The following is a 17668-nucleotide window of genomic DNA, read 5'->3' as shown; positions in this document are numbered from 1 at the left end:
TATAGATGGAAATGGTGCATCATATTATTAAAAACAAGAGTTGGGTCACCTGGGTGGCTCAGTCGGTTAAGCACCAACTTCAGCTCAGGTCATGATCTCATGGTTCATGAGTTTGAGCCCCACATAGGGCTCGCTGCTGTCAGTGCAGAGCTCGCTGTAGATCCTCTGTCTCCCTCTTTCTCTACCGCCCCCCAGCCACTCACACTGTCCCTCTCAAAAATAAATAAAACATTGAAAAAAACCAAACAAGCAAGAGTTATCAATAAATGATAGCTATGTGTCAGGCACTGTGCATTTATTATCACATATGAAAATCACATATGATCATTACCAAAATTCAACAAGGAAGATACAACTAGTTTCTTTCTAAAGGAAAGAAATAGAGATTATAAATGATCACATGGTTTTTAAGACCACTTGCCAAGTTAGTGGTAGAGGTGGGACAGTGACTATCAAGAGCTCAAGGTCTACCCACTCTTCTAGAAAATCTCTTACACATAGAGAAAGTCAACCCAAAGCCAAGGGGAAATCAGTATGGATGGGATTAGCTGAAAAAAATGTCCATGGATGAGATGTGTATTTTCTCTATACATCAACATGTGTGCCTGTTCTGGGGTACAAGCTCCTATATTGCTATGTCCCTTTGAAAAGCAAGTTATTTAATAATTTATAATGATTTTGAAATGATGCATTTTAAATAAATATTAAGGTCCTTAGAGGTCTATGGATTAGGAATAAGAATTTATTTACTGGATAAAGAATACATCTTCACTTGGGAGACATAAAGCTGAGAGGCCATTGAAATCATAAGGTTTAGCCCTTTGTTTTATAATAAAAGAACTGAAATTCAGCAGTGTTTTCAGCTCTGTGTACACATTTTAAGAAGGGAGTTGAAAAACTGGAATGCGTTAAAAAAAACCCAAACACATTCTGGAGAAACATGTTAGTGTTTTTATTTAGTGTATTCTGTGCCTTCACCCATTCCTTCCATACACATCTACTCTGTGACTATGCTTGCCTTGTGCCTGGAACAGAACAACTGGAGGCTACAGTCTGCTCAGCAGTGAAAAAGCAGAGACCTGAGTCAAAAGACTCGGGTTGCAGTCAGAGCTCTGCAAATTAATAGCCCTGTGACTATGGACAGCCAGTTTAACTTCTTAAGTTAACCTTGTGGACCCACAATGTTGGTTGAGTTCCCCTGAAGCCATCTTCCTCCTTCTTTCCCTGGTAACAGAGGACTGATTTGGCTTCTGTGTCAAACTGGGTAACGTGCTTGGTGGGAAGGGAAACTCCTTGTGTGGCTCTAGAGGACGAATCATTTTTATGCCATTCATGATAATCCCACCATTTTCAGTCAGTCAGTGTCAGGGAGGGCATGTGACTCACTGCTGCCCAACAAGAAATAGGGGCATGTTGGCTAAGTGAATTCTGGGAAATATTTTACATCCCATGAAAACAGAAAGCTTCAAGAAAAGAATCACTTGATTCTTATGCTCTCTCTGCTAAAGGCTATAGGAAGTCATTATGTCACTCTGTCTGGTTGGTTTTCCTGTTCTTTCCATCCCTACCTGCCTGTCCAACTCCCATGTGTGGTCATTGCCTCTACTATAGCGAACAATATTGCTGTAGCCATCCTGTGAACATGAACAGAGATATTGCTAACTAATATGGAAGCCTAGAAAGTCAAAAGCCCCAAACTATCTATCTTACCTTGCTTTATTATTCTTAATAGTTATCACTATATGCTCTAATTTGCATGTGTGTGCTTATGTGTGTTTGTGTGTGTGTGTTCATACAAACACATCTCTCATCTGCAAATCTTCTATCCATCCATCAATCAGTCATCTATCTACCTGCTTACCTGTCTACTATTTCCATTTGTCTCTTACTTCCAACCCAAATAGAACTAGAATAAAAGTTTAAGAGGATAACAATTATGGTGTTTACTGCTGAATCCCCAGGGGGATAAATGAATGAATGACTCTTTGACAACATTGTTGAGATGCTATACCTGTCACTAGATTTCTTAGAAACCCTTAGTATTTAAATGGCTTTTAACAGGGTGCCTGGGTGGCTCAGCCAGTTAAGCCTCTGACTCTTGATTTTGGCCCAGGTCATGGTCTCACTGTAGGTTTGAGCCCCATGTCAGGCTCTGTGTGACAGAGTGGAACCTGCTTGGGATTCTCTCTCCCTCTCTCTTTGCCCCTCACCCACTTGTGCTCTCTCTCTCAACATAAATAAACATTTAAAAATAAATAAATAAATAAATGGCTTTTACTCAGGTGGTCAGTTATTTACCAATGAATATAGTGTAATTTATATGCTATATAACCCAGAATATTCTAAAGCTATAAAATGTTTTATCAAATGGTCTCTTGCCAATTTTTTTTTAGAAAGCTTTAATAGTTTGTACGGTTGAATATCCTTCTATACTTTTATTCTCCTACTTTTATTCTCTTTGTATGAATTATCTGCTTATTCCCTTTGAATAAGTCAAAAAAAGGTGTTTTTTTTTTTAATTTTTTTTTTCAACGTTTATTTATTTTTGGGACAGAGAGAGACAGAGCATGAACGGGGGAGGGGCAGAGAGAGAGGGAGACACAGAATCGGAAACAGGCTCCAGGCTCCAAGCCATCAGCCCAGAGCCCGACGCGGGGCTCGAACTCACGGACCGTGAGATCGTGACCTGGCTGAAGTCGGACGCTTAACCGACTGCGCCACCCAGGCGCCCCAAGTCAAAAAAAGGTTTTAAAGAGAACATATTGAAGAATAATGTCAAAAAATAATTTTTTTTCATTTGCTAATTTTTTTTCTATAAATTGAGGTAAGCCCAGGGAGAAAGGAAAAATCAACTAATAAGAATCCCTATGTTAGGCTGTGTGAAGAACACACAAACATAATGCAATCCAAAATTGTTTTTGTCCTCAAGTTGCATGTCCTGAAAACCATACTGAATGCATGTACAACATCAAAAACAACAGGGCAATAAATATACAATGTGTTCTCAAATATGTGAAAGATATTTAAGGATTGTAAATGTACTCTTGTAGCCATATGTATATATTCATATTTGTGCTTATCTCTCTACGTTGTAATTATTTATTTACATGTTCATCTTTCCCACTAGAATATAAGAATTCCAAAACTTGGACCTGAATTATACTAGTATATGCATTGTTGGCAGCTGGTAACTTTGCATCTCAGCACGTAGTAAATGAGCAGTGAATGATTGAAAGATCAATGAGATATCAATGAGTTTGAAAAGACTTCACAGAAGCCCTCTAACCAACTATTGAAGACTGATTAGCATTTGAAAGGACAGAAAGGAGCAGAGTATTTGTAGCAATGGAGAACTTGATGATGCAAATCACAGAGGTAGGAATGGTTGTTGAATGGCCACAGATCAGTAAGGCCAGAGCACTAGGACAAGGAAAGGGTAATTCACAGGAAAGAGATGGATAGAAAATGGGGTTCAATAAGGCACAAATCACGGAAATCTTTAAAAGTCAGTATAAAAAATTATCATTCACAGGTACCGCAATAGGGAATGAAGAGCTTTGGTCAGAGGAGTGAGACAGAAGAGGCAATGACCAAGAATGGGAGTTGGACAGACAGGTAGGGGCAGACTGAACAGGAAAACCAACCAGACAGATCCCATGTGACTGGTGCCAGCAATCAGGCAGTGACATAATGACTTCTGGTATTCTGGCAGTACCATCTATGGTCCATCTTACAAACGCTCTTTAGTCTAATGAAAGTAGGTATTTGCAACTCTGTTGCACTCTCAAATTTGAAGGATTTCTTCATTTGTTTATTCAATACATATTTTTTAAAAATCTGTCACGTGTCAGGGAATATGCAATTTGTGGGGATACAAATGTTTAGAAACTGGTTAAAGATATGGAGCTGAAACACCGTGCCTCAAAATGTTCAGTTTAAATCCCTAAATAATTTTATCTATGAAGTTTTTGAACAAAAGATGCTTCCTTTTGTAATGCCTTGGGTTGATGTCTTTTATACCACAACCCACAACTCAGTTGTGTTATACTGTCATGGTGCAATTTTTAGGGTTCTGTCTGATGACATTGTGGACATGAACATTTGTTGAAGCATTAATAAATGAAAGCAATATCGTCCCAGACATTCAGTTTTCTGAGAAAATGACAAACCTTGGCTTTTAATAGCATATTAAAAACCACAGAAATGGGCCGGAGCAGACAGCCTTAAAAAAATGCATCATTTTGCTACTGCCATTGGTTTCACTGTGCTAATGACATGAAATTATGCCCCAAGGGTCAGTATTCATCATTGTGTTGATTTCTTCCGGAGGAGGTAGACTGCTGTAGTATGTATTAAAAAGAAAAAAAAAAAAAAAGAAAAAAAAAAATCAAGGGGGAAAAAAGTAAGCCCAGATCATCAGCACGCAACAAAGAGAAGAACAAATATATGCGACTATCTAGATACTGTGTTGGTTTCATGACCCATGCTTCTAGGGATGCCATTGCCTATATTTGCAAATATAGACATGACAGGAAAAGCTGACGTCTAAGTAATTCGTGCAAAATGGTTTATTCAAGGAATGAGTCAGTGAGTACAATTGATAGGGAAAAATCTGTTACAAGATGGCCAGCAGGACTGACAGGGTAATTCCAGTCCCCAAAGGAAGACTCCCCTTCCGGGTTCTTCCCACCCCGCTCCCCGCATGCGCCAAATGACTACTAATACGGAATGCGGAAGTGACGGACTATAAATTGTTCCCTCTGCTTATACCTGGGCTCAGACCTCTGGAGAGTGATCTCCTCTGACCTGCCAGTGTGAAATAATCTTGCCTTCCAAGATCTCCGAGTGCCGCTTGGCTCTTCTGCCAGGTGATCCAGACCAGGTTCCGTAACATTTGGTTTCCTGACCGGGAAACCGTGCTGGCCCATTGTTGCCACCGGTTTGGGAAAACGGCGAGGCGGTGACGGAACGAGGAATCGCAACGGAGAAGGCGCGCCCTGCCTGAATTTCGGCAGTCTCCCTCTCGGTGGTCTCAGGCTGGCCCCAGTCTGTCTGCCGTTCCCACTGGACTGGAGGAGACTTGGTCGTGGAGCATCTGGACCCGACGTCGGATACAGGTAAGGCCTGGGGCCCCAGTTCGGTCTGGCCCACCCATAGGGGCGGAAGGGGGACCTGATCACTCCCTGGAGCCTTGAGAGGTCTCACAGGTAGAAATTCCGTGGGAGGGAGTGTCATAACCTCTGGTGTGTATGTGAGTGAATATGCGACTGGGTCTGGCTTGCCTGCCAGGTTCGATTCTGTGGCTCCATGGGCGGGCACCCTTAAGGTCCCCAGAAGCCCATGGAGTCTGAGTGGGCCTGTCTGTGTTCTGTGGTGAATGGCATACAGTCTATGGCGGCATCGGAATAGTTTCCGGTGCTAAGTCACAAAGCTGAGACCGCTATGGCTAAGTGTCATCTAGGTTCCTTTGGGACACGAACAGACGGGCATCTGACTGGTCTCCTCATTAGAGGGGTCACCCCTACCCGTCGGTCTGTCTTTTTGACTCCATCCCACGGAACATTGCAGGGTCAGGACAGAGCAAAGAAGGGGTTTTTGGGAGACTATGGAATTAAGATGACACCCGGCAAGTAAGGACCCTATGCGAGTTGGAATGGCCTACTTTTGGTGTAGGATGGCCTTCGGAGGGAACCTTAGGTGTCCCAGTGGTGCACCGCATCTGGCATGTTGTTGACAGAGACCCAGGTTATCCTGATCAGTTCCCTTATATTGACTCCTGGTTAGAGATTGCACAAAACCTTCCCCCTTGGGTGCAAGTTACCTGCAACAAACAGGGACACGCTAGTGTCTTAGTGGCCTCGACAAAGTGGCCCAAGGAAGGTCAACAGAAGTCCTGACCTCCACAAATTCTTGCTGGTGATCCAGAGGAAGAACCAATCTTACCCCGCTATATGAACCCCCCAGTATCCCAATACTCCGCCACCTTCAGTCTCCCCACCACCTCCGGACTCAGCAGATCCTCTCTCCCCCCCAGATCAGTGGCCAAATTCTGCCCTCGGCCTGATTCAGGCATCCTCCAGATGCTGGTCCACACCTGCTGGTACCAAGAGGCTGTCCTCCAGGGCATCTGAGCAGGGGCTAAGAAGCCCAGGAATATGCCCTGCAGCAAGGGGAATCCCGGGGATTATTTTGAGGGTCTCTGAGAGGCTTATACCCTGTCTGACCCGAGGCAGAAGAGAGACACGACAAAAGGACAGGGAAGGTCCAGCCGTCAAATGTGGGGAGGCCCCAAACCTCTTTAGCAAGGGATCTCCTACTACAAGGAGAAAGGACATTAAAAGAATAAATATTCCAACTGGGGAAAGTCCCAGAAACCCAGCTGATATGCACAAGAACCCTGCAAAAAAGACCTCATAGGCCTAGCAGGAATAGATTCATATTGAGGGGGACTAGGCTCACTACTTCTTGGCCCCCATGAACCCATGTCAAAATAAAAGTAGGGGGCCAAACTATGACTTTTATGTGAATTTGGGGGCCACACGGTACGGCATGAATTCCTCTACTTACCTGAGTGCCCTATCCCTCTCCTCGGCCAGGATATACTCTCAAAACTGGGGGCCCAAATAACCTTTGAGCCAATGGGATGCACCAGCCTCCAATTGGACCCAAAGGGAGGCTATTCTGTACCCAAGCCCAACCAAGCGGCCTGCCCGAATTCAGGACTGCCTTTCCCACTGTATGGACCAAGGACAACCCTCCCCTCCCCCACCGGACTTGCCCACAACCAGGCCGCAGTCATTGTAGAGTTAATCCCAGGGGCTCAACCGCAGAGACAGCGGCAATACCCCCTCCCACAAGAGACAAGGGCAGGCATCCAAGAACACCTGACCAGACTCAAAGAAGCAGGCATTCTGGTTGAGTCCCAATCACCCTGAACACCCTGCTTTTGCCAGTAAAGAAGCCGGTAGGAAAGTACCGACCAGTTCAAGCTCCTTGCACCTGGTGGTCCCGAACCTGTACACCCTCCTCACCCAGATCCCAGGCTCTTCCAGATGGTTTACCTGCCTAGACTTAAAGGATGCCTTCTTCTGCCTTCTCTTGGCACCCCCCTCCCCCCACGGATCCAACCTTTGTTTGCCTTTGAATGGACTGAACCAGACACAGGGCATCAGATGCAACTGAGTTGGACGTGCCTCCCACAGGGGTTTAAAAACTCACCTCACCCTTTTTGGGGAGGCACTGGCTGGAGACTGCTGGCTTTCCAAGGGAGGCCACATACTGCACCCTTCTCCAGTATGTGCATGACCTCCTCTTTGCCAGCAATACCTGAGAGAATTGTACAGAGGGCAGAAGGGCCCTCCACCAACTCCTGTCAGACTCAGAGTATCGGGTCTCATGAAAAAAGGCACAGATCTGCCAAGAGCAAGTCCGATACTTAGGCTTCCTCCTTACCCAAGGAAAATGAGCACTAGGGCCAGAGACCTCCCTACCCCAGCGCCAAACTAAGAAGGGGCTACGAAAATTCCTAGGGGCTGCGGGATTCTGCCGAATCCGGATTCCCAGATTCTCAGCTCTGGCAATACCCCTCTATAATCTCTTGGTAGGGCCGGATCGAGAACCCCCTGTCTGGAAAGAGGAGGCTGAAGCCACATTCCTAGAGATAAAGTCCGCCTTGGGGCAGACACCAGCCCTTGGCCTGTCAAATATAAAAAGCCTTTTAATCTCTTTGTGCATGAGAAGGTAAAGGTCATCCTCAGGGTTCTCACACAGACTGTTGGCCCTTGGTCATGGCAACAGCATACCTGTTGTAGAGGCTGGACCCGATGGTGGCAGGATGGCCACTGTGCCTTAGGGCACTAGCTAGCAGACACAGTTCTGCTCATTAAGGAGGCAGATAAACTCACCCTGACAAGAACTAAATGTCAAGGTTCCTCATGCTGTTGTGTCTCTCATGCCTCTCTAACTCTCGGCTAACACAATACCAGGAATCCTCTGTGAGAATCCACGGGTCACTCTTAAAACAGTATGGACACTGAACCCTGCAACTTTCCTACCTTCTGAAGGACATCAGATCATGACTGCTCTGCGGTGACAGATAAGGTATTCACAAGCTGCCCAGATCTGCTTGACCAGGCCCTACAGAACCCAGACCTCACTTTGTTCAGTGATGGTAGCAGTTTCATCACAGAGGGCATTCAAGTGACGGTATGCAGTGACATGTCTTAATCCGAGCGCTCAGCTCTAGTAAAGACAAGCTCGTCAACAACTCCCGGTACGCCTTTGCTACCATACACATACGTGGGGCAATCCACAAAGAGAGGGGCCTCCTCACCACGGTAGAGACCAACAGAAACAAGGAGAAAATACTAATGCTCCTTGAGGACTTCTGGCATCCAAAAGAAGTTACAGTTCTACGCTGCAAAGGACACGAGGAGCGGAACAACCCTACAGCATGAGGAAATTGTCTAGCAGACAAAGCAGCCAAGATAGCAGCTAATAAGGAGGTAGACATAGCTCCCTCCCTTATGTGCACTGAGACCCCCACCAGAAGTTCAAAGAAGAAATTGTCCCCTGTCCCCGGTTCTGCTTGCCAGCCACAATCCACAGGGATAACAGGCCTATGTTCCTGGCTGACATTATACAAACCAGCCTCAAAGCTCAGGGAAAGTAGAGCAGATGAATTGCATACTCAAAGGAACCTTAGCCAAGTTATGTCAGGAAACAGACCTCCCATGGCCGGACCTGTTGCCCCTGGCCCTCCTGCATGTCCGTTACACATCAGGAACTCAAGGTTTCTCCCATTTTAAACTAATATATGGGAGGCCCCCTCCATGTCTAGGGAGCCTCCCAGGGAACCTGCACCAAATAGGGGATAAGGGAATAAGAGAACACAACGATATACCATTGAGAGGGCCCCAATCTCTTTAGGATCCCCTGTACGCCCCTTCTCACCAGGGGACTCGGTCTAGGTCAAAGACTGGAAAAAAGACCCTCTCAAACCCGGTGGACTGGGCCTCATACTGTTATTCCGACCACCCCTACTGCCCTTAAGGTCACAAGTATCACTCAATGGGTCCACCACTCCAGAGTCAAGAGGGCCAATCCTGAGGAGCCCTAGAATTGAAAGACTGCCCAAATCCAATCCAATCTCAGCCCTGCTCCAGCCACACGCTGGAAGCTGGCTGGTCTACCCATGGCAGAAGCTTGAGGAATCACTGCTCCGATGAAATGAATAGACTGTCCTTACTCCTTGCCATCGGATTGGCAGAGGTTGCCCCAGAAAGCTGGGGAAAGAGCGAGAGGTTCCTGCTCGCACTCACCTTCCTCTTATGGATAGGATGTTTTGTTGGTATTGATTGCCTCTGATCTGGGCCCCATTTGTAAGAGCAGGGTGTCTTCAGTGGAAGAATCTGAGGGGTTGAAAAGCTTAAATGTGGTGTAAACCTCTATCGGTCTGCTGGTTTGCCTGCCAGTAAGAAGGTTACTAATGCCATTTTGGGAAAGTGTTTTCACTGATGTATGTGCCTCAAACTTCAGGAAAAAGAGATTAAATCATTCTCAAGATAAAAGTTGGTGCTTAGATTAACCTTCAGCCTTAAGGCCCAGGCTAAATGAGGGGTGTTGCTACCTGTCCTCCCAGGGGCAGGGATAGCCACGGGGATAGGGACTGGCATAAGGGGCATAGGCTCTTCTGTGGCACTAACGAGTGGCCGACTCCCTAGTGTCCCTACAGAGTCAAATAAGTTCCCTGGCAGGAGTTGCCCTCCAAAACAGACAGGCACTTTTGTTGCCAGGAAAGGGGACACCAACATCTTCCTTGGAGAAGAATGCTGTTACTTTGTAAAGTAGTCAGGAATGGTCACAACCAAAGTCAGGGAACTAAGGGAAAGGACGAGCCCGTAATAAATGAAGATGATGCCCTCTAATACAGCCTAGATCTGTCTAAAGGGACATCAAAGAGGGGAATGATAGGGAAAAATCTGTTATAAGATGGCCAGCAGGACTGATAGGAAAATTCCAGCCCCCAACCAAAGACTCCCCTTCCAGGCTTTTCTTCCCACTCCACTCGCTGCTCTAATGCGAATGCAGAAGTAACAGACTATAAACTGTTCCCTCCGCTTACGGGATTCAGACCTCTGGAGAGTGATCTCTTCTGAGCCCACCAAAGTAAAATAAACTTCCTGCCTTCCAAGAGCTCCAAGTGCTGCTTGGTTCTTCTGCCAGGTGGTCCAGACCAGGTTCTGTAACACAAGGGGTATTATACTTAGGGAAACTACAGTATTCTAATGGGAACATAGGAAATTAACAAGATTATCCCAGTTAAGAGTAAACAAAAGATCACAATAACAGTAGTAGAATTTTGTTGTGGTTATTGTTGGTTGTGTTCACCTGCAAGAACTCCATTTTCCTCTAATTCTTCCTGATTTGGTAAGGTCAAAAGTGAATTATTTTTGCTATAATTTGTGCCTTTTCTATTCTTTTTTCCTGCACTGTTCATATATGATAAAATCAGAGGGAGAAAAGTTACAAACATGTAGTTCAACCCAAATAGTTATCACACTCTCCAGGGGGCATCTTATATGCCGTTTTTGTTTTTGTTTTTTTGTTTGTTTCTGCTCTATTCCATTGTCTTCTGTTGAGGCTATGGATATTCTATGTTATTTCCTTCTTTCTCTGGTCTATATCTTTGCTCACACGAACTTTCATATTTCATATTCACATACATAAGACCTAGAGAGATGGTAGTTCATTCCCCTACTTTTGATTTATTCTGTCTCCCAGGTGCAAAGTAGAACTACTTCATTTCCTCTATGTTTTTACAGAGTTCACTAAGACAGTTCTTTTATTTTACTGATTAAAAAAAAAAAATTAGCCTATCTACTCAACTGTCAGACATAAATTCATGAAGATTGGATTATAAATGATCAATACTCTTCTCTCCTCAAGACCACTCTTGCTCTTTGGCATTATTTATCGTTCTTGGACCAATTTAGTACTGCTCAACTCTCTTTTCTCTTGAGATAAGATATTTCTCAGAAGGTTACTGCATCTATTATATAAACAGTCTTCTGGAGGGCCTGCCTCACCCATCTTCAGACATGATCAGATAAATCTAAAACATTGAGAGAATATAATTTAGCTTCCTGCTTGGAAACATCCACTCTAATATATATGTGCACTGTTATTAGTTTGTGTATTTTACATTCAATATATTTTTCCATTGTTTACAAGTATCCACATGTAAAAAAAAAAACACAAATAAAAATTCAATTGTCATATCATCACAGAGACTCTGAGTAACATTTTTTCATATATAAGGCATTTATATAGCTAATTATGAACAGAATGAGGATCTGTTTTGTTTTAATGTTTATTTTGAGAGAGAGTGCAAATGCACGTAAGCAGATTAGGAGCAGAGAGGGAAAGCGAAAATCCCAAGCAGGCTCCACTTGTCAGTGCAGAACCCAACCAGTGCAGGGCTCTATCCCACCAATCATGAGATCATGATGTGAGCCCGAGATGAAGAGTCAGCCGCTTAACCTATTGAGCCACCCGGGGGACCCCAAGGATCTGTTTTGGATCATTGTTACTTTCAATTTTAATATTTTAACAATTTAAACATTTAATGGTTGGATGTTTTATGACTTGAGTCCAGTTATCTTTGTATATCCCTCCATTGAGGATATTATGGTTAATATCTTTTTACCTAAACAGGCAATAGGGAGAACACAGAGTGATATAAGCAAAGACATCCCATTGTTGATACTTGAGCCTGGACTATGAAAGAATTTTATATCTATGATACCCTGACACAGTATTCAATCGCAAAAGTAGGTGTATGAGCCATTGTATGATAGGTCAAACCCTGATCTGTACAATGGACAGAATTATTTGCTTTGGCATCACATAGCTGCAATGTTCATATTAAAATAGCTCACATATTCTTGAATACCCATTTGCAATTCAATAATTATGGAAACTTTGTATTCCTTTAAAATTATTTTCATTTAAAAATTGAGAGCTAGGTTGAAGGTACAACTTGTTAGATGCTGTAACTAGCACTCAGTGACCCACAGTGTAGGTCTGATTTATTATGCAAATACAGAGGCAGAATAATATATTCTGTTTAATCATGCAGAATTTTTTTTTTTTTGTTTGATGGAGTGTCCAGGCACACAAATGAATATTCTATGAATCCGAAATCTACTTCAGAAAGGAAGGTATTTATAGGGGGTTGTAAGAGCAAGGTGCCAGAACTGTGATTTACAGAATATGCCTGGTCGATTTTAGAAAAACAGTTTGTCTTTAAACAACTGAATTTTATAATGAGAAAATTACCAAAAGCTTTTAGCTACTCAGGTTATTTAAGTGAAAGATGAATTTTTCCATTATGAGCTATAAAACCCATTGATTACTTGACTTGATTACTTAAATCTTGTGGCCTGAGAATCTTGTCTGACTGATATATCCCCCCTTCACCCAGAATGTATTATTGAAGAATGATTTTATGATACTGCAGCATTTCAGGTAAGCACTGTTCTTTCAGAAAACATGAGGAGATAATTCACATGGGCAAACGATAATATATTTAGAGGCCAGCGGCATTTGTTGGCAGCCATTAACCATTCCCACGCCAGTGCCAAAACTCACATCTCAAGTCTAAAACCTGAACTCAGCAGGAGAACCATGAATAATTTGGTTTTTAGCATTTTTCTCAGGGTTCAAATACCTTTCAGCAAAATTATATTTTTTTTTGCATGAGAACTGATACATATATCAGAGCAGAATAATTGGGAAAATGTTGACTATATGAATGAATGAATATATGTGGAGATTAGGTTCATGTGGTTTGCCTTGCAGAAGTGAGAATATTGTAAAATTTCTTTATTCTTGATGCTAACCTTGAAGGTAGGTACTATTATTCCTATTTTACAGACAAGAAATCTTCAGAGAAGCTATATAACTTTTCCAAAGACATTCAGCTGAGAAACAGCAGCATTAGTATTTCAAAACAGATTTTTCTACCTTTTTGTGTGCTCTTAGAGGAGGACCATTGGTGATTTCAGACTTGATTTTTAAAAACCATAAGGAGAGAATGTCATGATAAAAGTTATAGAAGGAAACATATGTAAAAGGAAACAACCACCAGAAATTTAAAAAATTGCACTAATATATTGTTAACATGCCAACAAACTGTGGACCTACCTAATTTGATGGCTGTCTTCTAGTTCATTTCAAAAATCAGATTAACGTTTATGAGTCAGTTAGTAAAGATAACAATGTTTGTTGCAATTATCCAAACTGAGCTGCCTTCTTCGAGATTCCCTGCTCTCTCCACAATCCATGAGAGACTGATGAATCCTCTCAAGAAGAAAATTTTAGAGCTTATTAAAAAAAAAAAAAAAGAACATAAAAGATACAATTTGCACTCAAACTGACAGATTTTAAAGTTGCATGATTTGTAATGTTTGAAGGAAGCCAAGGCCAAGATTAACTCATGATGTTCTTAAAATTATGATGGCCATCTGCCTTCCAGTATGTTAATGTAGAACCAATCTCTGAGAAGTGCTCCTCATTACTGAAATAATAATAATGTAGAGTGTTGTGCAAATTGCATTTATTTGATTGCTGCATCATTAAGAGTCTTTGATGCTTCAGGGCCATCTCTACAAAAATGTTCAGCAGTAATTTGAAACAATTCTGGCTATTTGCTACATTCAGTCTTGTTCATATTCATTATTTATTTACTTTTTAATTTTTAGGTAATTCTTCCAGAAGACAGTTGAATAGAGAAATAATTTTTGCTTTTAAAAGTTTATTAAATGGGGGGCACCTGGGTGGCTCAGTCGGTTGAGCGTCCCGCTTCGGCTCAGGTCATGATCTCACAGTTTGTGGGTTCGAGCCCCCCGTTGGGCTCTGTGCTGACAGCTTAGAGTCTGGAGCCTGCTTCGAATTCTGTGTCTCCCTCTCTCTCTGCTCCTCCCCTGCTCATGCTCTGTCTCTCTCTCTCTCTCCTTCAAAAATAAATAAAAACATTAAAATTAAAAGCATAAATAAATAAAAGTTAATTAAATGATAGTACCCTATTTCTACTTGAGGTTGTAATTTTTTTTTTTTCTTTCTGTCTTTATCCTTAGTTGCCATGAGGATGAGAGCTGCTTTGTTCTATCTGATGGCTACTTTTCTGGTTCTGTGATTTGGGGAAGAAGGGGAACAGATTTCACAAAATCCGCTTCATGTCCTTACTTAGAATGAGGCAAAGAAGAAAAGGTACAAGAAATAGAACTCCTGTTGATGGTTCCCCAAATGGCTTTTGCCCTTGCCTTTCTTCTCTGTAGCTGTGTTATTATCAGCATTTCCTTCTTTCCACAGTACCACATGTACTGTCCTGGGGCAGCACAGTCATGGGGCAACAAAGGCACAAAATGGGGCCTGTAGAGGATCCAATGGTTGGCCAAGGTAATGTACCACTAAACTTCATAGTTTATTTATTTATTTTGAAAAAGAGTGAGAGTGCCAGTGGGGGAGGGGCAGAGAGAAAGGGAGAGAGAGTGAGGATCCCAACAGGCTCCTCACTGTGAGTGTGGGGCTCAAACTCATTAACCACAGATCATGAGCTGGAAGCAAGAGCCTGATGCTTAACCCACTGAACCATCCAGGCTCCCCTGTACCACTAAATTAGCCAATAGAATATGATCCCTCTGAAAGTAGAGACCACAGGTGTTTTGCATTAGTATCTCCAGTGCTCTAGCACATGGTAGGAGTCAAAAATTTTTATTTAGAGAATGAAACTGACAATCTCACTCTCTTCCCCTCTCTACACCTAAGTGTATTCTTACCAGCATTTTGTGACTCCTTATGCTTATTTAAGGGACTGAAAAATCTTCTTAGGAGGAATAACCAGTCTGCTTGGTAGAGTTTGTTGGAGAAGGAACACCAACGTTTGGGACAATGGGTGTTGTCAAAAATAAATAAATGCTGGGCATCTGGGGGGCTCAGTCGGTTAAGTGTCTGACTCTTAATCTCCACTCAGGTCATGATCTAACAGTTCATGGGATCAATCCCCGCATCAGTCTCTGCACTGATGGCATTGAGCCTGCTTGGGATTCTCTCTTTCCCTTTCTCTCCGCCCCTCCCCCTGCTAGTGTGCTCTCTGTTGCTTGTTCTATCTCTCAAAATAAATAAATAAACATTAAAAAAAGAAAGAATTTGTTGGAGGTGTGGTGGAAGGATGGACAGAGAGAGGAATACATTGCAGTAGATCCTTTAGCAGATGAATGAACACAATAAGAAGGGATAGCCAGAAGGGTTCAAAAGTGATCTGAAACAAATACCTATTTCAGTGACCTCATCAGGTTAGTATGAAGAGCCTGTGCTCTGAATCATAGAAAGAATAGTTATAAATACATCAAAGAGTATTGTTGTGAGTTTGAAGCTACTAGTTCATCACACGCCTTTCCCCTCCACATTCTGAATCAGTGGGCCAGCTTTATTTCTGCCTATTTTGATTAAAAAACCTAGAATGACAGGACACCCCGGTGGCTCAATTGGTTGAGCATCTGACTTCAGTTCAGGTCACAGTCTCTCAGTTTGTGAGTCTGAACCCCACGTTGGGCTCTGTGCTGACAGCTTGGAGCCTGGAGCCTGGTTCGGATTCTGTGTCTCCCTCTCTCTCTATCTGCCCCTCTGCTTCTTGTGCTCTGTCTCCATCTTCCACTCAAAAATAAATAAACATTAAAACAACAACAACAACATAGCAGAAACATGAATTTAGGTTTCCTAACAGATCCTTTCTCCTCTCTAAACGTAAAAAGCAGGTGGGATGGCAGGCTGCATTTGCAGAGCACACACTCACCTGGCTGGATATATGGAAGGTGACAGACAACCCCCCACCTTATCAAGCGTAGAAAGGGCAAGATCCTGAGATCCAAGCAGCACAATCAGCATGTCCCATATTAGCCCTGCCTGAGAGAGAAGTAAGGACAATTGACAGTAGTAACTTCAGTGGTCTCACCAATCAAATAAATGATCCCTCTGCCAACAGGGAGAGAGGGAAGAGGGGTAGATTCTTTTTCCCCATTCTCTCTGAGTATTAGAAGTTCCTTGTATACAGGTTGGCAAGAGTGAAGGGGAAGGAAATGATTTCTATAAATATTATCGTCTCCGTTATCATCCCTTCTCTTTCAGTGGCAAAGGATTCAACTCTCTGTGAGGATCTTAGGGGCACAGGCTCAGTGACGGCAAGACGGCAGATAATTTCACAGTGAGTAGCGCCTAGTGGGAGCTTTGGACACGATTTCTCTCTGGCTACCAGAACTCATTCTAATGACACTGGATAGTAAATTCTGGACCCTGGTTGTGTCATACTCTGAATATCCTTCCTACTAGTTTACATCTGTAGGAGCTCCTCAAACTCTGTAGGAAGTATTGCATGAAAGCATCTTTTATGAGATGGGTGAGTATGAAAACTCTAGAGAAATTCTCTTCACACACTGATTCCTCTTTGGATCTCTTTTTGTAGTTCACAATAGCAGCCACATTTCTATTAAATTAGAAGGGCACAAGCTACAGAATTTAATCTTAGTAGTGCTTAGGTTGTTCTCTCTCTCTCTCCTCCCTCTCTCTCTCTCTCTCACACACACACACACACACACACGCCCCCCCCCCCCACACACACACCACACATACAGCCAAAAAATTGTGATTGAATGATTTATAAGCCTTTCTACATAAATGTGAACTGGAGGTTACATGCGTGTGTGGAGGGGGGCTATTCTTTATAAAGAATTATTCTTTATTATGAGATACAGATGACAGCAGCAGCTACAATTATAAGCCGATTAGGTAGATAATTGACAACACAAGTGTACTGTGGTTGTGTTCCTTTTGTTTCATTTGTGTTTAATACAAGTGGCATTCTGTACTGTTCACAGAGTGAGGCTTCTAATCAAGGCACAAATGATCTTCTAATTAACTGCCTTTTGTCTGATCCTCCGGAATAAAATGTAGTTTTGTTTAGGGAAATCAAGTAGGTGTCAGACTCATCCCAGACTTTATTATGGGGCTCCTCTCTTTGCTTTCCAGTGGCTTTATCATCAGAGCCACAAAATTAGTGCTTATACACTGTGAGTGCCATGCAACCACTGAGTAAATCATACCAGTATCTTTACCAACCACAGGCATATTACAAAATTCTGAATTGTGACTTGGTCGTATTTTCCAATTTTGTCTCCAGTGGTTTTGATTGTTATCACAATCAGCTTGTAAAATCATTTCCTAGTCATTGATTCTTATGCATGGCTGCACATTAGAATCACCTGAGAGGTTTTTAAAAACCATAAATGCCCACATTTCCACCCCAGAGTAATGTAATGAGTCTCTAGAGGTAGGAGGACCCCGTGGCAGGTGATTCTAATATGCACCAGAGTTGAGAATCACTGACGGAGACCAAAGGTCAGCTTTCTCATTTTTTTTTTTCTGTAAAGCCCAGATGGGAAATATTTTAGGCCCTATCACAACCACACAATTCTGTAATAACTAAGTAACCGCCATCCAGCAGCCATAAACAATATGTAAACAAAGGGGTATGGCTGCATCCTGGTAAAACTCTATATGCAACTGTGAAATTGTGATTTATAATAAGAAATACCTCATTTCTGTCACAGAG

General features: G+C 42.7%; 1 long non-coding RNA gene across 1 annotated transcript; it reads left to right on the top strand.

The window, feature by feature from the left end:
• Positions 1-4802: 4802 nt before the first annotated feature.
• LOC147576149 (uncharacterized) lies at positions 4803-16264 on the top strand. Its single transcript, XR_015242016.1, has 4 exons — positions 4803-5117; positions 14139-14271; positions 14374-14460; positions 16189-16264. It is a non-coding gene; the product is annotated as an uncharacterized LOC147576149 (long non-coding RNA).
• Positions 16265-17668: the final 1404 nt, after the last annotated feature.

The sequence above is a fragment of the Puma concolor genome, chromosome D2 (assembly GCF_028749965.1).
Source record: "Puma concolor isolate L17-30 chromosome D2, mPumCon1.1.hap2, whole genome shotgun sequence".
Lineage (NCBI taxonomy): Eukaryota > Metazoa > Chordata > Mammalia > Carnivora > Felidae > Puma > Puma concolor.
This window is presented reverse-complemented; position numbering and strand designations above follow the sequence as displayed.